Source organism: Ceratotherium simum, chromosome X (genome assembly GCF_057802395.1).
Source record: "Ceratotherium simum simum isolate JZ-2026a chromosome X, ASM5780239v1, whole genome shotgun sequence".
Taxonomy (NCBI): domain Eukaryota; kingdom Metazoa; phylum Chordata; class Mammalia; order Perissodactyla; family Rhinocerotidae; genus Ceratotherium; species Ceratotherium simum.
The window spans coordinates 122,697,201-122,719,696 of NC_141940.1; the positions used below are offsets into that span (position 1 = coordinate 122,697,201).

Here is a 22,496-nt window from a genome sequence, read left to right on the forward strand (position 1 = left end):
TACCACCAATCCCACGTCTTTCCAAGATGGAAAACGACTCCTGGCTCAGCTTAGAGGTAAATCAAGACTCAGGGAGTGCCTGTACCTCAGCAGAAGGCAGGCATACAAACCAAATGATTCCATAGCACCCTGATTTCTGAATCATTCAAGAGACAAAAAGTGAACATTAAATAAATATACGAACCCTGCGGGCTTCGGAGGAACAAATTAAGAGACAGAAACAAAGGAATAAGTCTCTCCTTGAAGACTGTCAATGAGCAGAGAGAATAACGGCCCCCAGAGAGGCCCATGCCCTAATCCCAGGACCTCTGAAATGTTCCCTTACATGGCAAAAGAGACTTTGCACATGTGATGAAGTCAAGGATCCTGAGATGTGGAGATGATCCTGGATTATCCAGGTGGGCCCAACATCATCGCAAGAGCCCTTAAAAGTGGAGAATCTTTCCAGGCTGTGATCGGAGGAAGATGTGACTATGGAAAAACGGTCCAAGAGATGCTACACTGCTGGCTTTGAAGACAGAGGAAGGGGCCACAAGCTAAGGAATGCAGGCAGCCTCTAGAAGCTGGAAAAGGCAAGGAAATGGATTTTCCCCAAGAGCCTCCAGATGGAACACAACCCTGTTAACATCTTTATTTTAGCTCTGTGAGACCCATGCTAGACTTCTGACCTCTAAAACTATAAGAAAATAAATTTGAGTTGTTATAGCCAGTAAGATTGTGGTCATTTGTCACAGAAGCAAGAGGAGACTAATACAGTCACTTATAAGATCAACTGAGAAAACATGCATGACCTTCAGCCTTACCAATTAAGCCCTCTGTTGTAGGCAGAGACACCCCAGAAAGTTGTGTCCCATGGATGGCTTGAGAAAAAACAGCCTCCATATTCTCTAACCCAACCCAGAATGGTAATTATGGTCCTAGGCACACAGAAGATTTATAAATTCAGAAAAGTAAACTCTATGATTCTGCTACAGTGTAAGTCAGGGTTGTGGCTTTGGAGAGGCCCTAGAAAGCAGCCAAAGTCTAGCTGGTTGGAACCCCACAACCTCAGAGCAACTTCACACAACCCCCTTGGGAAATTCAAGCTTCCAATGTTTTTTCCCCAAGAAAGGACCTTCTAAACCCCACCCAAAAAATGCAGCACAGGGGGCCAGCTCCATGGCCTAGTAGTTGAATTCGGCACACTCCGCTTTGGCAGCCCAGGTTCGGATCCCAGGCGCGGACCTACATCACTCGTCAGCGGCCATAATGTGGTGATGACCCACATACAAAATAGAGGAAGATGGGCACAGATGTTAGCTCAGGGCCAATCTTCCTCAAGCAAAAAAAAAAACGGGGAAGGGAGGGGCCAGCCCAGTGGCGGGCGTAGCAGTTAAGTTTGCTCGTTCTGCTTCAGCAGCCCAGGGTTCACTGGTTCAGATCCTGGGCACGGACCTACTCACCACTCCACCCATCAAGCCATGCTGAGGCGGCGTCCCATATAGAAGGACCTACAAGTAGGATATACAGCTATGTACTGGGGCTTTGGGGAGAAAAAAGAAAGGAAAAAAAAAAAAAGAAGATTGGCAATAGATGTTAGCGCAGGGCCAATCTTCCTCAAAAAAAAAAAAAAGAGGAAGATTGGCAACTGGTGTTAGGTCTGGGCAAATCTTCCTCAGCAAAAAAAAAAAAAAAAAAAAAAATTGCAGCGCAAAGAGGGTCACTTAGAGTCAGCTTTAAGTGACCAACATTTGTTTTCTATGTTGATCTTTAGAGGAAAAGATGGAAGAACTAAAGAGAAAGAGAAAGAAGAGATCCCAGTTCATGCCAGATTGGAAGCTGACCTGGAAATAAGCAACATTCCATTTGTGAACCGTTTTCCATTTTAAATGTAATCTGAGACAGGAGCAGCCCGTGCTTGTGGTCTACTCATCCCATAATATTCTTCCACCTTGATTCCCAACCTCTGACTCCAAGCCTTCCTTGACTACCGAGAGTTTCCACAGAATGTTTACCAAGAAACTGGAACAACACACACCACAAGGATGAACCTCAAAAGCATGATGCCGAGTGAAAGAAGGTAGGCAGAAAAAGCCACGGATTGCATGATTCCATGTCTAGGAAATGTCCAGAATAGGTAAATCCATAGAGACAGAAAGTAGATCAGTGGTTGCCAGAGGCTAGGGAAGGGGAGGGATGGGGAGTGATGGCTTAACAGGTATGGGGTTTCTTTTTGGGGTGATGAAAATGTTCCAGAATTAGACAGCGGTGATGGGTGCACATCTTTGTAAAAATACCAGGAAACTACTGAATTATACACTTTAAATGGGTGAGTTGCATAGTATGTGAATATCTCAATAAGGCTGTAATTTTAAAAAAACAGAAGAGGAAGAGAAGGAGGAAGAAGAAAAAACTAGGGTATTAGCCCATGATTACAAATGACTGCAGATTTTTAAAAATTGAACCATCCCAAAGAGATGAGTTTACTTAAGGAGCCTGGAATCTTGCACAACAATCTACTCCACAGTTTCTCCTGAGTCAAGATTCTGAAACCAACAAGCGGAGGCCAGGAGCAAAATGTGGCCCGAGGTAGTATACGGAATGGACTCAGGAGCAGAGTGGAAAGACCTGGGGTTTGTCATGGAATGCAGAAAGATGCTTTTGCAAAAAGAACAGTTCTCAGTAATTTAGTTACTCTCTAACATAGAAGTATTATCTCTCCCCAAAATACAAAAAGAACTGTAACAAATATATTGGCTACGGTGGTAAACATTCTACTGATAACGTCTAGCTGCTCCAAGTTAGCTGACTCAGATTAGACTCTTGAAAAAGTAAATTGAAGATAAAATACGTATTGAAAATAAAATACTTTTATTGGTTTGGGACTGGCTGTTTTAGGTGAGAGGGAGTGGGAGGGAGAAAGGATACATTTGTCTCCCTGTGAGAGGAAAGGCAGGTGAGTGGCTATGCTTCGCCCTAAGGTTTCGGGGACACCCAGCACCGGGGAGCCCCTGGCACAGGGTCTGGGCCCAAGCCCACCCCACGTGGGTGGGTGGTGGCCGCACTGCTCAGCCATGCTCAGTAGCAGAGAAAGGGCACAAGTTAAGTCCTAAACGCGTCGAATGTGGGCAGACCCCTGTCGATGGGGGTCTCACGGCTGGCAGTTTTGGAAACATCATGATCCCAACCCACCAACCCCAAGTTCTTCTTGGCATTAGCCCTTTCACATAAGGAAGCCAAAAAAAAAAGACTGACACATTCAACCACACAAAAATGGGAAGCATGCTGACTACAACCACAAGCGATGTTACAGGACAAGGAACGGTCTAGAAGAGAAATATTTGGAACAAACAACAAAGGAGTAACCATCATAATTTATAAAGACTTCCTCTAAGGCAGTGGCCCTCAAAGGGCGTGTGGTCCTTAAACCAGCAGCATTGGCATCAGCAGGGAACTTGTCAGAAATGTAGTCATGGGCTCCACACCAGATTTACTGAATCAGAAATTCTGGGGATGGGATTTGGCAATCCACGCTTTAACAAGCTCTCCAGGGAGTTTCGGTGCACGATAAAGTTTGAGAACCACTGGTACGGCCACAAAAATATTTATAGCAGCATAATTCATAATAGCCAAAAAAATGGAAACAACCCAAATGTCCAACAACCGGTGAATGGATAAACTGTGGTCCATCCATATCCGATGGAATCCTACCCCGCTATTAAAAGGAATTAGTCATACACGGCCACCATGTGGATAAAGCCCAAAATCATTACGCTGAGTGAAAGAAGCCAGGCAAATTGTGAGTACATACTGTGTGATTTCATTGCTACAAAATTCTTGAAAATGGAAACTAACCTATCTAGTCATAAAGAGTCATCAGTGGTTGCCTGAAGGCAGGGGTGGAGGGAGGCAGAGAGAGATTACAGGAAGGCACAGGGAAATTTGGGAGCAATGGTAATATTTGTTACCCTGAGATATATATATGTGTGTGTGTGTTTGTCAAACCAGCACCACAATCAAGATAACGAATGTATAAGAAAACTGATTAAACTGCACACTTTTTTTATGTCTAGTTTACAGTACTTCAATTACACCTTAATAAAGTTGCAGAAAGAAAGACAGCAGACAGAACAAAACAAATATAATATGATTCCATTTAGATAAAAACACAAGACTACACACTTGTACCTGGGCAGCTGAACACGCTAGAAACAGAATCTATAACATCACACTGTGGACTGTTAATATTGGTCATCCTGCGAGAGGAGGAGGAAGAGAGAGTTCCACGTGGCTTGAATTCATGGAAATTAGCATAGCATCATGTATTACCTTGGAAAAAGAATGAGCTCAGAACAGGCAAAAGAAACAAACAAAAAAAAAAGAATCAAAACAAGGGTTCTGTCCAGAGGAGAGCTCTTGCACTTTGGAAGGCGCAGAAGCAAGGCAGGTTGCAGGGGGAGCGGGGAGGAAGAGGGCCCACCCAGCAGAAACAAGAGCTGCAGGGAGGAGGGGCAGCTTTTGCAGGAGGCGCACCGAGAGACAGGGAGGCAGGCGTGCAGGATGGGAGGCCAAGGCAGGGGGCCTGAACTTCTCAGGGGTCTCAAGGGCAGATCGACTGAAGGAAACGAAATGCAGCTGGTAAAGCGAAGGATGCAGCCCCGGGTGCTGGCAGGCGGGCTGGCTTTTATTATACCATGTACATTTCAGGGAAGCAACAGAAAATCCTATAGAAACGAAGAGGCCCATCAGCAGATGCTCAGAAGTGTTAGGCTCACAGAAGCCACGCCTCCAGCCCGTCTAGAAACACCTTCCATGACAAGGTGACTGCAGGAAGCAACCCTTGCCCATTTACAGTCATAATTTTGAGAGTCTGTATGTGGGGTCAGGATCTTTCTCTCTCCTTTTTCTGTTCTTCAGGGAACAGAGAAAGACAAAATTCGATTCCAAGATCAAAGCCAAGAGATGGCCCCAGATTTCTCTGTCTGCATTGTAATTTCACTGTTTATTTGTAAATGAATACTTCTAAAGGGGTTGAAAGTAATCTTTTTCCCTCTCAAGTTAGCTCCAAAAATTTTGTTTATCCTTTGCTTTAGAAAAATCCCTATTTCCCTGGAATCGATGAAGACTGAAAGGTGCCTGTACTTCTTTTGTAAGCCCAATGGTATTTTTAGTCCTTCAACTTCAGTAAGTCTTTTTTTTTTTTTTTTATAATTTTATTTATTTATTTCTTTTTCCCCAAAGCTCCAGTAGATAGTTGCCTGTCATAGCTGCACATCCTTCTAGTTGCTGTCTGTGGGATGCGGCCTCAGCATGGCCAGAGAAGCGGTGCGTCGATGGGCGCCCGGGATCCGAACCCGGGCCGCCAGCAGCAGAGCGCACGCACTTAACCGCTAAGCCACGGGGCCGGCCCATCAACTTCAGTAAGTCTTTATTGAAGAGCTTAAGCACCTCATTTAAAACTACCCACTCTGGGCCGGCAAGATGCCAAGAGCACCCCTTCCCCATCTGTAACAACCAGAAAGGTCTCCAGACATTGACCAGGGTGCCCGGTGGATCCCCTGGTGGAGGACCACTGAGCTAACGGACATCCTATGCCAAGATCGAACTTCCCTCAAAGCCTAACATTCAAGGCCACGAAAGAAACAAGGAGGGAATTTCAAGATGAAAGATGAGTGGAAGCATGAAGGGGTGACTGCCCTGGGGTTGTGGCCTGGGTTCTCCATGGACTGAGCCCATCACCATAGAGGCAGCTCCTTCCCCAGGCTCCTCACCTGTCCAGTGAGGCCCTTTATGCACGATTCTTCACTATTAACAGGCCCCTCCACGATGAGGTCCTCCAGGCTCTCAGCTGATTACTTCCCACATGGTTCCACATTGAGCGCCTGCAACGATTCCATCGTTTTACAGAGGAGGAAACTGGAAACTAAGGCATGACGCCTATTATCCTTGCCTTCCTCCCCCTCTCCCCACTTTCCCTCTCCTGGGGAGGCGGCGGGAAGGTTCACTAAGTCGCTTTCACCACCCGTTAACTGAACCAAGCACAGAGACACTTGTTCTGAGGAAAGGGAAACCTCTAGAGACAGAAAGGAGATGAGTGGTTGCCAGTGGCTGGGAGGTGGGAGCAGCAATTGATGGCAAATGGATGCCAGTAATCCTATTGGGGAACGACAATGTTCACAAACTGCCTTACGATGATGGCAGTACAACTGGGTAGATTTACTAAAAGTCAATGAATTGTGCAGTTACAATGGGTGTTTTTATGGTATGTAATTTATACCTCAATAAAGTTGTTTTAGAAAATCAACTTGGTCTTAAGTCGGACTTCAGAGTTCTACGTTAAATTCAACATCACCACAAGCTGGTTGCTGTACGGCACCCAAAGGCAAAGCAAACATCTCCGGCAGACCCGAACAAAACAAAGTAACACACAGCTTGCAGAGGGAATGAGGGCCTGACCTGAATCTACAATGTGTCTAAGTCAAATCCAGGAGCTAGAGAACGCCCAGCACTACCAACCACCCAACCCAGTGGTGTGGACAGAGAGAAATTCCAATCCGATGAACATCTGAGCCATCGGAAAGCCATGCAGAAAAATACATTTGTTGTCCAAATATAGAACATTCAATGGAAAAGCAAACACCACAGGAAATTACAGAAGGCTGAACATTTACTTTTAGATATCGAACTATGAATGGGGCCCAGACTTCCCTAAAGGCAATCACCATGCAGAAAAGCAGGAGCCCTAGCTTATCCCTCTCCTGTGCCGGGCACAGAATACCGAGAGCACTGAGGACATTAAAATTCACAAAGGACAGCTTATTCTGCGTGCCATTTTATATGTAAACATGAATTGGGAAATAATGATAACGTACAGTCTCTTGTTTCAACTAACTTGTCTGAAAACCACTTCCAGGGTGATAGAAAAATTGCAAAGTGTAACTAGAAACTATCTAACTACTGGGTGGATACGAGCTGTACTGCCTGAGATAAAAATGAAATATTTCCATGAGCTAATCTCATTCTATATTTAGTTTGAGTACACTAATGTAATTAACCAGGGTTATATAATTTTGCTAACTTCAAATTTCCAATTATAAAGCTTCGCCTACAATTATTTGAGCTGCAATTGATTTTTATTTCTGTGGAAAAATAAAGATAGCTAATTTTAATAACCCAATCTTCCTAAGGAGAAGTAACTGCCTTCCTTGATCTGAATTATGTAAACGGTGCTTCAAAAACGCTCTACACTCGTTTGTTTTTATATTCTCTCTCCAAGGTAAGTGTACGCATAGATTTAATTTAATGTCCTGGTGGTTTTACCTACTATTCACCTACGCTCCTGCTTCTACACCTATGCCTCAAATTCCCAGAACTTATATATGGACATCTGCACTTCATGAGTATCTAAGGTATGCATTTAGGAAACAGAACCAACTTTTGGGTGGGCTTCTGAGAACAGTCTCAGATTAGGGCGAGTCTCTGAGATACATCTCTGAAATATTTATATAAAGTAGTGTGACTGGCAAACAATTATATGAATAATTATTAGTGTTGTCACTCCACAACCAAGATGGAAGAGGACTCTGGTCCAGAGCTGAAGCGACTCACTGGTGTCTGGTTGACCTGCTTGCAATATGAAGGCAAGACCTGGACAAGACTCAAGGAGTCTGGCTAAAAGCAGAATACTTTGTGTAACTTCTCTCTCTTCTTGAGGGGACAGGACTCAGGGATCGATAGACACTCATAACTAAATGTGTTGTAGAGGCTTCACTGTATTGATCTCTGAAGAATAGGGACAAAGGTGCATAGCAGAGATGCACAACATCCTACTTCCCGCTTCTCTTTCTTTACAACAGGTGCCTTCTGAACATCGCCATAAAGAAAGACAACCGGAGGGGGGGGGCGGAGAGGGGCTGAGTAGACGACAAATATTTCAGTTTACCAAAGGACAAATGAATGTTGAGGTAGATCTTGATGAGCACTAATAACGTGTGTCACCAGATATCCCAGCAGAATGTAGCAAGGAACAAGAATTGTTACCCGTAGGCTTCCGAATGCACTATGCCAGTCTCTGCCCTTCACTTTATATACAAGTTCCCCTGCAAATTCAACGTTCACAAAGAGCAAAATAGACGCGAACACCAAAAATTAGACACAAAAACCAAAGCTAACGATCAATCTTTTCAAGTTAAACAAACAAACAAAAAGGCTGGTGCAGAAACCCTGGAACTACTTGTGGTTGACATTTAGTCTCATGCATACCAGACCTTCAGCCTTTCTCAGCAAGTGAGCTCAGCCAGAGGCCTTCAGTTTGGAGGTGAGTCCTATTTCTCCCCTCCACAGGCCACAGTGTGGTCTGGCTAGTATAATTTTTATATTTATTTACTCTCTGTAACACCAGTTAATACAGCATCAACTAAAATGACAGTTTTCTCTCAAAAAAGCCTCTCATGTGAAACACACACACACAAAAAAATTTTAATAACAACCATGACGGATGAAATATGTCTCTGGAAAAAAAACAACAAAGCCACACTGAAGGCAGCCAAGGACTTTTATCACAAGCCGTCTCCTGCACTACCTCATGGTGCTGTCTTTTCAAGTTTGAACCTCTTCAACAAAAAGCCTGGTTCCCAGGAGCCCCGAGGGCAACACATCAATGAAAGCAGCTGATTTATAAACAGCATTAAGTGATTATGAAAACACTGCAGAGTCATGAAATGCTTAAAAAGCACAACATTGTTCCAAAGTCTCCTCACGCACCTGCAACCAAGATACTGTCCTCGGGTTCTCAAACACAATATTTTTTCAGCTTTTAAAACACACAAAATCCAGAAGACCCAAAGTGTGCACAGTACCCTGTTACTGCATGTTCCTTCTTCCCTTATTCACATCATTAATAACTGCACCTCTGGAAAAATGTCCAATATTTAAGCTCGTACATCCCAGTCACTTGCAGGCGCAGACACACAGAAACACACACACACACATCTTGGCATCTGACGCCAGAGCTAAAGGGGAATACATCTGTGTCTCACTTGCATTCAAGGACTTCAATATCATCCACACTCTCCACCTCTGGGGTGAACTCTAAATTTTTTTTCTTTGCATATCTGTATCAGTGAAAAGTTTTAAGCATGTGCCCCCACTTCATGTAATTTATTTATTAACTATACACAACACTCAACTAACACTATATGCATTTTTCATAGACCACAAAAATAGTCATTTTGTAAGTATTAGATAAAAAGTCAGTGGACATTTTAATAGTTTCTTCCTGCATTCCAATAAATCTCACTGTGCACCTGCCAGAGGACATGAAATTCACTTGGGAGACCACTTTGGGCATTAAAACCTAAGACAAGGCATTTCGGTCACCCTCCCCCTGCAACAAAATGTAGAGACTATTGGTTTAAAGGAAATGTACTCAGAGGCCCATGAAATTTATCAGTCTCATCAAATTTATAAGGCAACTCTAATTTCCACAGGCCTCTCCCATTCTTCTCTTTTGGTCTACAATAATTTCTGTCATGCACTGGACACCTGAGATCATTAATTCTTATTTTCATCAACTTCTGAGCTGGGTGTGCCTCCAACGTTGTACATTGTTTCTGCTGGCTAGGCTTTCGGAAGTATTATGCTACAGATCCCTGGAAATGGTTGAAACTGGCATAGTCACCCACATGTCTTAGATATACAAACCTAATGTATTTTTTCGTAATCAAATTAGGAGTTAAACCAAACCGTGTCTCCCAGACTAACCTGAGACTGTCAGGAACTGGCAATCACCATTTTCAAGTTGATAACTGTGAATACTTGAGTCTTTACCAACACAGAGTTGGCATTCAAGTTGCATGGGGTTAAAATGCCTGATAAGATTCTGTTGGAAAAAGAACCTAAGGCAGGGACCCAAGTTTAATCCATTCCCCAAATGAACCAAATGGTAGGGACATCAACTCTCCGCTTCTCTGAAATACAACTTAAAATGCTGCGACCACTTGGAACTTTACAGATGCTGGGAATTACATTTGCATATTGGTGATACAGATTTCTGCATCCCATGACTTTGGTAACCCACCTCCACTCTACTTCCTGATTTCTCATCTTCAAATGGATATCAAGATAGCCAGGAAAAGTGGAGGAGTGTAGCTGACCTGGCTAAAACTAAGAATTACCCGCGGCGCACTAGAATCAGAAAGTGTTCCTCGGTTGTCCTGAATTTTTCTCCAGTTCTTAATCACGATTTCTATGGTCTTACCATATTAAAGTATTTCTTACTACTGACTTAAGAAATAAAATGGTATCATGTACAGTAAGGTTCTTTTCGCCCAAATTTCCATCTATCGAGAAGTCCAAACAAGCAGAAACGTTTGCAGAATTGAACAATTCCAGATGTTCACAGACTCTAAAGCCCAATGACAATGGGCAAGCCGTTAACAGTAATGAATCAAGCTCTCCGAGAATGGAGAGCTTGCTCCAACAAGCTCCTCTAGCCTTGCTCCAACATGGATGATGGTGGGTATCCAGTTCTCAGCCGACTTGAGGCAGTTTTCAATTTCCTGGAGAGTGGGAAGGTGATCAGGCTGGGGAGGAGGGGTCCTCACCTCCTCCTGCCTCTGTATTCTCCCTGGGGGGTTGGCGGCAAGTGTTCCAGAAAGGAAAGTGCTCAGTGCTGGCTATATGGGGTCATATTCTAGGTTCCAAGCTCAAGGGAAGCAAGCAAAGAAAACTCTCGTGTTTTCTTTTATGCATTCCAGCTACATCCACCACGATAGGAAAAAATGACAGGAATTCAAGGCAGACACCCTCTTCAAGAATCAACACTGAATTTTGCTGTGGGCATTGTTTGTGCTTATTTTACAGGGTCTCCAGAGATTGGGAAACTACAACATTCATAAGAATTATTCAGAAACACCCAACAGCCCAAAGTGTCTTCTGAATTGCTGGGTTGTGTTTTTTTTTAAAGTAAAATATGCAACTAACCAATCAATGTTAAGTTAAATGTTTCTTATTTTAATCGTGGGTAAAACAATAGTCAAAACATGGGACATAAATAACTGTCAGTTTACCCAAAGTTTCAGTTAGCATAAAACCACCAGAATCCTTAACCAGTCGGGGGGGGGGGGGGGGACCTACCCAGCATTTAAGTAGCGTCCCTTTTCCAGATTAAAATCCTCGCATATGAGAGGTAGGCGAAGCCTCAAGATATTAAAATCCTCGCATATGAGAGGTAGGCGAAGCCTCAAGATCCACTAGTCAACACTTTCACTCTACCTGTGAGGACACACACAGGTTAAATGACCACACAAGCAGGCAGACCACCCAAGGCAGGATGCAAGTAGCCAAAACACCAAGTCAAGGATTCTTCTAGAAAACATGCCATTTCTTATTAGATCACCAATAGTGAAATTACGACCCAAAGGAAAATGTAGGTTAACAACCACACAGCGGCACAGAGATAGGAATTCATTTTATTTCTACAACAAACTAATGCAAATACAACTTGATATTTTTAGCCTGCTTTATATTCACATTATTCCACCACTGGGAAAACTGCAACACCTCTTAACGTGAGTCCTGTTTTTGAAACTAAAGACACGACTTTGACCTTCTGATACATTTTACATAGTAAATGTCTTTCCGTAGGACTGTACCGGCAGATCTCAGAAACATTCTCCGAAAGGGCATCAAAAACTGTCCCATCTCAACTAACTTGGCATCAAGAATTAATGCTTAAGAAAAAGTGCAAATTTTGGCAGCCCCAACAAGACACCTGGTATTTTTTCACTACGGCTTCTTACAAATATTCAGAAGTGGTAAGCTTAGCTTTGCCTTGCTGTTGATAATATTTACAGTGCAAAACCTGCTGTTCTGAGGAAAGCACATAAGCCCAAGTGTGCAAAAGCATCACATTCGTGTGTCGTCAGAGAGAAGTGTCAAGGAAGGTGCTGGAAAAGTGGAGGAATTCACCATGAGGCATTTCATCATGAGAAAATGTGATTACCAAGACCTGGAGAGGAGAGCTGATGGCGACTAGGGGAGCGGGGACTGTGGAGGAACCATAGAGGGACAGCACCACCATCTTTGGGGTGATGGAATTGTTCTGTATCCTGATTATCATGGGGGTTACACATATCTCTGCGTGTGCTGAATTCATAAAACTGTGCACCAAAACCATATACCAAACATTTTATCATATAATAATTTAGAAAATTATATAAATATATAAAATCAGCCCTGAAATTTAACGTAAAAGGGGTAAAAAAAGATATGAAAAGCAAGCAAGCAATTGCTGGACACCATCATAATAAAGATACATTTCCACATTCAATTCCCAACTTCCGAGTGGAGGAAAATATCAGCACGCTGGGCTCCAAGCATGATAATAATCCTGTCTCCTTCAATACAACAAGCCTGAGAAACACATTTCATTTTTCCTCTCTCTCAATGAGAAAACTAACGCTAGAGAAGGCAACTGATTTGCCCAAAGACGCAGTCTGTGCATGGCGAGCTGGCTCCAAACCGGGGTTACCTCAGAGCCGTGTCACCCGCCCCATGACCACCAGGAGCCCAGGAGGCCCCACCCAGGTTGGGCCTGGAGCTCCTCGGGGGTTCACCAGCACTTGGGGCCTCGGGCTGGCTCAGGAGGCCCCTGTAGGCAGCAGGACCGGACTCGGCCCTCATGGTGCCCGACTCCTGCTGGTATCTGAAGGAGGGTCTCCAGGAAAACGCAGGTGTGCGCCCAGCTGCTCAAGAGTTTGCTAATTCAACTAGTCTAGTCGTGGGAAGGGACGGAGCCTGAAGCAGCATCCAGAGTCCTGCAAGCAGCGACGACTTCAGACACTCACTTGGTCCCACCCTCCAAAGTTCCTGAACGCCCTGCACGGTGGGGCGGTAACCCCAAATTCCAGGTTAACCGCTGGGTACAAAAAGGGTTTGTATAAACATGACACCGGTGTGTTTTTTTCCCTAATAAATACCAAAAGGACCAAGAAGCTGACCAAAAGTAAGACCTAGTAAATCTGCGATGACATCAATAAAACCAAAAGGAAGAGGTCAAAAAATACATGTTCAAGGTGTACCTGCATCTGGGGCTCTAAACCACCTGCGGTGAGGCGGAGCTTCAGCAACTGGCGGCCGCCCCGTTTCTAATGTCCTTCAAGTCCACTCACTCCCACCGCCTCCTTCCCCTTCTCCTGTGAGCATCCATAACTCCTGTCGTCTCAATCGGTGCTTATTGTAATTTACTTCCCTGGGCATTCCAAAAAAGCATATGGGTGCCTTGAGAACTACAGAATTTGGTATGTATCTTTTCTTGGCATCCACCTGCCCCATGGATCTTGCCCAAATCAGGACTGTATAATTCAGGGTTGGTTTCTCCACCCTGGCACCGTCAGCGTTTGGGGACAGATCATTCTTTGTGGTGGAGGCTGTGTTGTGCATTATGGGATGTTTCCCAGCAACCAAGAACCTCTTAGATGCTACGAGGCCCACTATCCCCCTCCCCCAACCTCTGACAACCACAAATGTTTCCAGACACTGCTTAACACCCCGACAGTAGGGAGCAAAATTTCCCCAATTGGGAACCACTCATTGACGACAAGATTCTAGAGTTCAGTGTTGAAAAGACGACTCTGATAAAGGACCATCTCGTCTACTTTCATCTCTTAAGACTTCCCTTTCTCTTGAACCTGAGCATCATGCCCCATCTCCTTCTTACTGTTTCCATCTGCCAAGAACAAACCAAAGCAACGAAAATGGTACCCAACTTCGTTTGTAAGATAAAAATATTCTCTCCTGTTTCCACTTTAAATTTGCTCCAATTCACTTTTTTTATGGCTTCCAGTTCACTTCTGCAATCTTCAACCAGGCAGCGGATTCTCAATAAATATTTGATAGCGGTGATAACGTACAGATCCGCCTCACAGGAGGCTGCCAGCTCGCTGAACACAACCACCTTCCGTCAAGTTCCCCGCTCCCTGGTCAAGAAGGGACCAGGGAGTGAATTCCTTAATGACTGCATTTTTCCCTTGGGGTTTTAAACTCATTTTCTCAGACTAGGCTCTCTTTGCCCTTTTTTAAAAAAAAAACATGTTGACTTTGTCAGTCCCTTCTCACATCCAGCTTTTATTTTGGTTTTGCTGGGTCTCATTCTGCCAATCTGGCCAGCGCAGTCCATTTGGCTGAGCCCCACGGAAAGGATGGAGAGGAGGGAAGGGCCAAGGAGGGCAGGACCCCAGGGGCAACACTCACATCCAGTCTCCGCTCAGGAGGCCAGTGACTTCCTTCACACTAAAAATAGTTATGGAAAAAAAAAAGTTTATCTTTCCAACATCATAAAAAAAAAAAGTGTTTACAAAATGACTTTAGTCTTGCTTCCTGATTGAAACTATTTTTCAAATGTCTTTGGTAGTGAAAGAGTAACAACTTACCGGATGCAGTGTACTACTTTTTTTTTCTAAGGGGGTACATCCTTTCCGCCAAAAGGCTAAAAGCAAGGTATGGGGATACCACAGCTGGGACAGCTCGCCTCCCACGGCAGAGCAATTGTGACTGTCCTCTGGGCCACGTGTGCAGAGCCCCACAATCTTGTCACCCCAGTGGAAGGCTGGGGAAGGGGACAGCCCCAGGTTTCAGTTGACGGGTTCTCCTACCCAACAGGTAAGGGAGCGAGGATCTGAATTCGTGATACTCACGACCTCCACACGATGGCAATTCCGGGCCTGGCCTGCCTCCGCAGGGACCCCTTTCCCGCCTCCGGAAGAGGATCGAGCACATCCCAGGTGGTTACACCCTATCAGCCAAAGGCTGGCCGGTCACACCAGAGTGTGCCAAGAGGAAGCAAGAGTGAGTGAGGACAACTGGGAAGTCACCTCTCTGACAGACACGAAATTGGGTTTTCCCCCCCATCCTCATTTACAAATACAATCTCTAACCGTTGCTATAAAAAATACAAAGAACTGTGCAAAGGGCACATCAACTAAGTAACAAAAATAACATCCTGACTCAGGGACCCAGTGTACAGGAAACAGTGACACTCAGCCATTTTTTTTTAAATGCTTTGACTATTGTGAAGTCTTACTTTGTTGTAAGGATTTCTTACCAGCCTTTTAATACGCAAGATTGTTACCTCAAGAGATTGAGGAGCCGGCCCCGTGGCTTAGCGGTTGAGTGCACGCGCTCCGATACTGGCGGCCCGGGTTCCAATCCCAGGCGTGCACCGACGCACCGATTGTCCGGCCATGCTGTGGCGGTGTCCCACATACAGCAACTAGAAGGATGTGCAACTGTGACATACAACTATCTACTGCGGCTTTGGGGAGAAAAAGGGAAAAAAAAAGGAGGAGGACTGGCAATAGATGTTAGCTCAGAGCCGGTCTTCCTCAGCAAAAAGAGGATTGGCATGGATGTTAGCTCAGGGCTGATCTTCCTCAATAAATAAATAAACAAACAAACACACAAATAAATAAATCAGATTGAACTCTGATACTTAGGACTTAACTCTCAGGGGAGGCAGGGAGCCCGAGGTACCCAGAGCAAGCAAGGGTTTAAACGTATCAGACACAGCCCTACCTCTCAATCACCCACACCAGGGCTTCACTGATGGTTGACACCTCAGGCTCCGCACCACCCCAAAGGATGTTCACCACAATCCACTTAGTCAGGCAGCTTGGGGACTGGCTACACCATTTTTCAGATGGGGAAACTGAGGCACAGAGACACTAAATGCCTTGCCCAAGGTTAAACAGTCAGTAAGCAACTCTGACTTGGAGTTCTGATTTTCTAATTCCAAATTGATCCAAAGAACCTCAATCTAAAACCATCGTTGTCAATTTCAGGTTAAGAACCCATTCAACAAAATCACTTTCCTGGGTAAATCGCTGGCTGAAATAGGTCCGTCTCTCTTTTTTTAAGGTCTTCCTGTGAATTATTTCAAACTTTTATAGCCTCTCCTCTCCCCCCACAAAAAGTACACTAACTCTCTTCATTGTTTTCCTTATTAATATTTCACTGCAGTAACTAGAGTAGCACCCTCCAAAAGAACTTTCTGCAAGTTCTATGCTGTCCGATATAGTAGCCACTAGCTGCATGTGGCTACTGAGTACATGAATATGGCTAAAGCAAATGAAAGAACTGTTAATTTTATTGAATTTTATTAATTTGAACCTAAATATGCACCTGTGGCTACTGGTTACCATATTGGGCAACAAAGTTACAGAAAAACACCATCCCTTCACTGTGGTCGACATTTCACGAATCTGTTGTATCTATACGTACCTATCTATATGTAGATACAGATTTCAATGTAGGTTCTCATGTGTGAGGGTGCGGGGGTGTGTGTGGAATGTAAAGAGCTTCTGTCTCCAAACAGGAAAGTTCACGCTGGGTAGACAGGAAGTCAAAATGAGACCAAGCCGAGGAGCTGGGCTTGGGGACTCAGACAATCCTCCCTCCACTACGTATTCTTAGCAAGTTACTTAGCTCTAGGCGTCAGTGTCCTGTCTGCAGAATGGAAATAACCACTATGCACTGGGCGTTAAGTGCCTATAAAATCCTCACCGCGTGGCACACAAGTAACCTAAGTCAATTATTCTATTTGCACAATAGCAACGACTAAACTTTACAGGCAGCTTTAGTTTTCAAAGACCTGACACACACATTCTCTCTTCCCGTCCTTGCACTGGCCAGTGAAGACCACGATTTCAGTTCCCCTTTTTATTTTTACACACAGAGAAAAACGAGGCTCAGACGAGGTGCAGGCCTTCAAGGTCAATGGCAGAGCAAGACTGGGTGGGTGGGCCTTTCACTAGCTCAGGCCAAATGAGGGTAAAGGCTGCTTTTCTAGCCAAGCGTTACCTGTCGTGACGGCGTTAGATTCGGGGGCTCCAGTCACCTCTTTGCAGGCTACGGAGCCCATTTAAAGCCTCAAAACAGCCCGTCCAGGGAGGCTCACGAAGCCATCACAAAGATTTGAAAACTGAGCCTCAGACAGACGAAGGTGAGATTCAAAACCAACCATGACACCATGCACTCTCTCTACCCAGTCCATTAAAACACCCCAACTTTGAGGACGGTTAACATTTGATTGATTTAGGGATCATGTGCAATTTAAATGAGGGTGCTGCTAATTCTTGGGCTGACCAAGGCCTGGATAGAAGCACAACAGCCAACCCCAGGGGATCTAGTGACACATGCCCTGCTGTTGGTGAGGGGCCTCCCCCCTACACCCCTTTGTCCCCTAACTGGGGCCTGCCCTGCTCCTGGTGTCCTCAGGGCCTAGCAGAGTACATGGCATCTAGCAGCAGCTGGGTACATTTCTGAATGAATACCCATCACTATGAAAGAGGGGGAACCTCCAAAGACACTGCTGTACTTGATCAGCTACTGATATTGCTCATGTACCTGACGAGAAGACCCCAGATTCTGAAACATCCACTTTTAGGTATGTCCATAATAAAATGATCATTATTCTTTGCAAACCACGTCTTCTTCAAAACTACTGGCAAAGAGGAAATCTCTGAGCCCACTAAAGGGGCAAAATGCACACCAGCAAATAAAACACGAAAAATCTCCATTTTCGTCTGACAGGTGGTGTGCGTTCACTTAAGGGCTGGAATCCCTTCAAGGGGTCATTTTAATAAGTGGGTGAAGTGACGAACTTCAACTTTTATCTCTGGATTAGCTACCCAGCTGGGTGGTTTTCCACGAAATTCTGCAGCACATTTGCAACATTAACATCCTTTAGAATAAAACCATCATCGTAATGTCTTAATTGTTCCATACTCTCAACACTGTTGAGTTTTTTCTCTTTTTTTCTAATCGCGTCTATTCTAGGAATGACTAGTTGTAAAGTTTTCATAAAATCGTCAAGAACCATTTGCTACCCCGAAGCCACAGCTTGGGACCTAAGAAGGGCGCTCCCCTTCCCCTCCCCCTCCCCCTCCCTGTCTTGAGTCCTGCCCCTCCCCTTCCAGGTTAAACCAGGGACTCGGGCGGCGCGGCAGGAGAGAAAAACATCCATAAGTCAGGTCAAGCCACATGTGACAATGCAAAGTAGAAACAGCTGCAGATGCAATAGGGGATGGGTTTTTGTTTCTTTTTGGGTTTTGCTCCACAATATCACCGACTAAGAAAAGAAAAACACCTCCGATTCTAACTTCGTGGAATTTCCAATGCTGTTGGCTTGGAGAACTCGAGGCCGGCGGTGCAACGAGCGAGCCTGGGCCGGGGCCTGACGGCGCACGGGCGACGCACGCGAAGTCCAGGCCCTATCCCAGCGCTGGCGGGCCTCTAGCGACCCCAAATTGTCACATACCCAGCGACCAACGACACCCGGAGGCGCATCCCCCACCCCGTTCGGAGCACCAGCTCCCCAGTGGGCAAGGTCCCCTGGGGAGCAGGGCCCGGGACGCGGATCTGGGGGCACCCCCTTCCCCGAGCCCGGGAGCAACAGGTCTGCACCCTCCCCACGCAGCGCTCTGCAGACCCCGCCTGATCACGGGTGCCCTCTTCCCCACCGATGTTGCCCCAGGCCCGGTCCCCTCGCTTGGGCCGGCGGTGCTCCCGACTTCCTTGACAGTTTCAGCGCCTCGGAAACTGATCAGCCGCGGGCCCCGCGCCGCCTCGCCAGCCACTCACTCCTCTGCGCGCTGCCGCGCCTGCACCCGGTCCGGGGCGGGCCGGCCGGCGCGCGGGGATGAATGGGGCTCCCCTCCCCCACGGGGGATCCCGCGGCGACGCAGATTCGCCCCGCCAGCCCCGAGATCGGCAGACAAAGGGGCACCGGGGGCGAGACCCGGCGCTTCCCCAAACTTACTGGCCGCCTCCCCCTCCCCAAAACAAAGGAGCCCCCCTCCCAGCCTCTGCCCGCCACCGACGCGCCGGCACTTTGGGGAGCGGCCACCTCGGGGTATTGTTCAGCCTGCAGGGAGCGCGCCGCACCCCAGCCCGAGCCCCAGGGACAGTTGGAGACCTACTCCTCCAGAGCCCCGGCGGCGGGCGGAGCGTGCGGGCGCCCCGAGCCGCCGTCCAGACCCCCGGGGGGGGGAAGGGAATCGCCGGCTCCCCCCGCCCGACAAGTTTGCGCCCCCCGACTCATCCACCCCGGCCCGGCCCGGCCCGGCCGGCCGAGCCCCGCGCACTCACCTCGCCGCGGGCGCGCAACTTGTGGCGGCGCCGCCGCGCCCGGCCGCGCTCCGAGCCTCCCTCCGGCCGGCCGTCGCCGAGCCCGGGCCGTGCCGCGGCCGAGGAGGGCCCGGCGCCACGGAGCAGCGCGCGCCGCCCCCCGGCCGCCCCCGCCCCGCCGCCGCCGAGTCCCCGAGAGGCGCGGGCGCTGGAAAGTTTCGGGTGCCGAATGGCGGCCGAGGGCGCTGCGGCGGCGGCGGCGAGGCGGGGGCGCTGGAGGCTCCTCGCTCCCGAGCGCCGAGAGTGGGGGGGCTGGGGCGGGAGCGGCGGCGGCGGCGGCGGCGGGAGAGGGCGGGACGGCGGGAGGGACCGGCACGGGCAGTGACCTCCGGGGGGAGCGGCCGCCTGCGCGCCGACCCCGGCCGGGAGGACTGCCAGGGGGGCCGCGTCTGCCGCCCAGCCCGCCCCTCCCCCACGGCCGCGGGGGGAGGAGGGGAACGCGCGCCACCGCCCCGCCCCTGCGCCCTGGGGGGGCCGCGTCCCAAACCACCCCTCCCCTCGGAGAGTAAGGTCACTAGGCCTGCCCATCCCCCGGCGAAGGGGTGAGAGTCCGCGCCCCCACGCAGCCCCTCCCCCACGGCCTCTAGGCAGGCCCCGCGTCCCCATCCACCCCTCACCCCACGGTGGAGGGACCTGCCACCCTACACAGCCCCTCACCCCAAGCTCTGCCCTGCCCCCCCACGCCTAGGGTGGGTGAGGGGAACCTGGGCCTCTCCCTACTTGCTCCGAACCCTGTCCCTTCCCCGTGGCCTCCATTTGGAGACGAAGGAAACCCGGGCCTACCCCCACCTAGTCCCAAACGCTGCCTTGCCCCGCCACTTGGAGGGGACCGGAACTCGGGCCACCACCCCCAAGGTTGCCAGAGGAGAAGGGGAAGCCGGGCCACAGCTAGAGTGCTACCCTCCCCCATCTCAAAAAAGAAGCCGCCCAGCTGCCTTAACAGATGCCCCTGCAACCTGCCCGAGGGTGCATCTCCCTCAAATTCAGCAGTTTAGAGGACACCCCAGTGGTCTCTTCTCCCACCCCAAAAAGTGGGGGTTCACGTGGAGCCTCGACCTTTGCAAAACACCTCCCGGGAAGAGCCAGAAATGCTTGGGGAGAAAGAAACTCAAACACACCGGGTGGAAGCCAGGAGCTCGGATGTGGGGGCTCTGGGGGGTTAGGGGGGACCCGGGCCCTCGGGCCTCTTCAACCCCCGACCCCCACCCGCACACTTCAGACCTCTGGCATTTGCAAAGTGTTTTATGTTGCAATGGCTTACTCGGCCCAGCCCTAGTGCACCCAAGTCCCCCAGCGCTCCTTCCTTCCCTCCACTTTGGTGACAACTACTCACCGCTCGCGGCCTTAATTCAATTAAACAGATATCCGCGCCCCCCACCCCCAACCCAGCACCTTTGGTGTCTGCTTTGTTGACTATTTTAAAATAAGTTTGCCCCTCCCTTTGGTGTATAATGAGCTTCGCGCTCAGAGCCCAGTACACTCAGCATTTTAAACTGTAACCTCACTTGCTCCTTTCGGAGACACTGGACCATTTGTTGTTCTGGTTGTTGGGGGCAGGGGGCCCGAGGTGACTTTTTAAGGGGTTGGTCCTTCATCAAAAAGGCAGACCTAAAAATTACCCTGCAAAATATTGCTGTAAAACGTCACTGATGTAAAACGAATGTTGCTACACCACTATTAGAGCACATCAATAAAAAATACACTTACACAGTCTCCATAATTGTGAATCAGCAGAATAGATTGTGTCTTATTATGTATCAGTTGCCATTCAAGACCCCCCAAAAGGACGTGCTGGGGCCTTCCCTTGAGCCTGCCCGTCGTTGCTCCCGGGCTCCCTGGGCTTGTGCAGACTGATGCTGAGGTGTTACATGCAATCGAAAAACCAAGGGTGCAACAGAAAACCCGAGCGAGTTCCTGATGCAACCCTGCCCCGGTGACACGTGCTTCCCTTCCCCCACCGCCTGCTGGTGGGAGCGCTGCATTTTTTCCGCCTGTAGGGTCACATTGTGGTTGATTGATTCTCCTTTCGCCTTGCTCAGTCATTCAGATTTGGAAAGTAAATAACAAGTTGACATCATTACAGCTCTCGGCTTTACCGGGACGCGGCCCTCGGCTACCGCACACTCTCGAGTAGCGGCGCAGCCCCACTGGCCCTCTGGCTTGCCAGCCCTGCTTGTTGTTAGCTGCTTGGAAATTCCGAACCGAACTTAGTGAAAAGGCCTCTTTGTATGTTTTGATTACTTGGCAGATGTCAATCACTTAAAGTATGAGAAAGTGGTGGAAATCCTCGCCCCAAACTGTGACCCAGTGTGACCAGTTTACACAGCTGGTCTTAGGTAACTAACGATGCACCGGAGCTCAGAATCCATCTTGCCTGTTTGATAATGTCCCAATAATCCCAAGGGTCTCCTTGCGACTAATGGGTGGAACGCTTTTATCCTAGACTCCTAGGACCCCCAAGGGACTTGATAAGACTTCAGACAGGAAAAGAGACCCCCTCCGTTTATCATACTATCACCGAAATTTCTCTTTCTGAAAGGCTAGATGGGTGGTAGGTGGGTGGTAAATTAGACTATTTTATTTAATCTGTTCTGCAGATTTTTCGAATGCGCAGTCTTAAAAGGTGGGAGAAAACAAGGAAAAAAGGAAATAAAATAGAATGCGGACGGAACTAGTGCCTTCTGATCAAAGTAAAGGTTAACATGCAGGACATCAGCAGCGATGAGTTCCACGGACTGCCCAACATCTATGTTCTAAGCAATGATTTTTGTAATTTTATTTATTTATTTATTTTTCCCCCAAAGCCCCAGTAGATAGTTGTATGTCATAGTTGCACATCCTTTTAGTTGCTGTACATGGGACGCGGCCTCAGCATGGCTGGACAAGCGGTGTGTCAGTGCACGCCCAGGATCTGAACTCAGGCCGCCAGTACCCGGGCCGCCAGCAGCGGAGCACTGCGCACGCAACGGCTAAGCCATGGCGCTGGCCCTAAGCAATCATTTTTGGTTGCTGACTGGAGGGACCTGGAATACAAGAATTTGCTCACAACAAATGCTATCCGTATTCCTCCTGAGGAGTAGCCAAAATTTTCATTAAAGGCAGGAAGAATGCACACAAACAGACTCAACGAATCCTTGACAGAGAGCAAAGCCATTTCAATGGAGAAAGAAGATCCTTTTTAGCAAATGGTGCTGGAACAACTGGACACCCATATTCAAAAAAATTGATCTGGCCGCAGACCTTACACTTTTCACAAAAATTAACTCAAAATGTAAAAGACAAAAGTATAAAACTCCTAGAAGGTAACATAGGAGAAAACCTAGATGACCTTG

General features: G+C 47.7%; 1 protein-coding gene across 11 annotated transcripts in view; it reads right to left on the reverse strand.

Moving 5' to 3' along the window:
* TBL1X (transducin beta like 1 X-linked) overlaps positions 1-21,022 on the reverse strand; it is a 223,321-nt gene extending 202,299 nt beyond the window's left edge. For 6 of the 11 annotated variants that reach the window (XM_087426583.1, XM_087426576.1, XM_087426581.1 and 3 more), the window contains exon 1: positions 19,126-19,478. The gene's annotated coding sequence lies outside the window, so the exon portion shown is untranslated. Of the gene's footprint in view, positions 1-19,125; positions 19,480-20,871 lie in introns of those variants that run through there. The other 5 variants (XM_087426585.1, XM_087426586.1, XM_087426577.1 and 2 more) reach the window with 4 other exon arrangements.
* Positions 21,023-22,496: the final 1,474 nt, after the last annotated feature.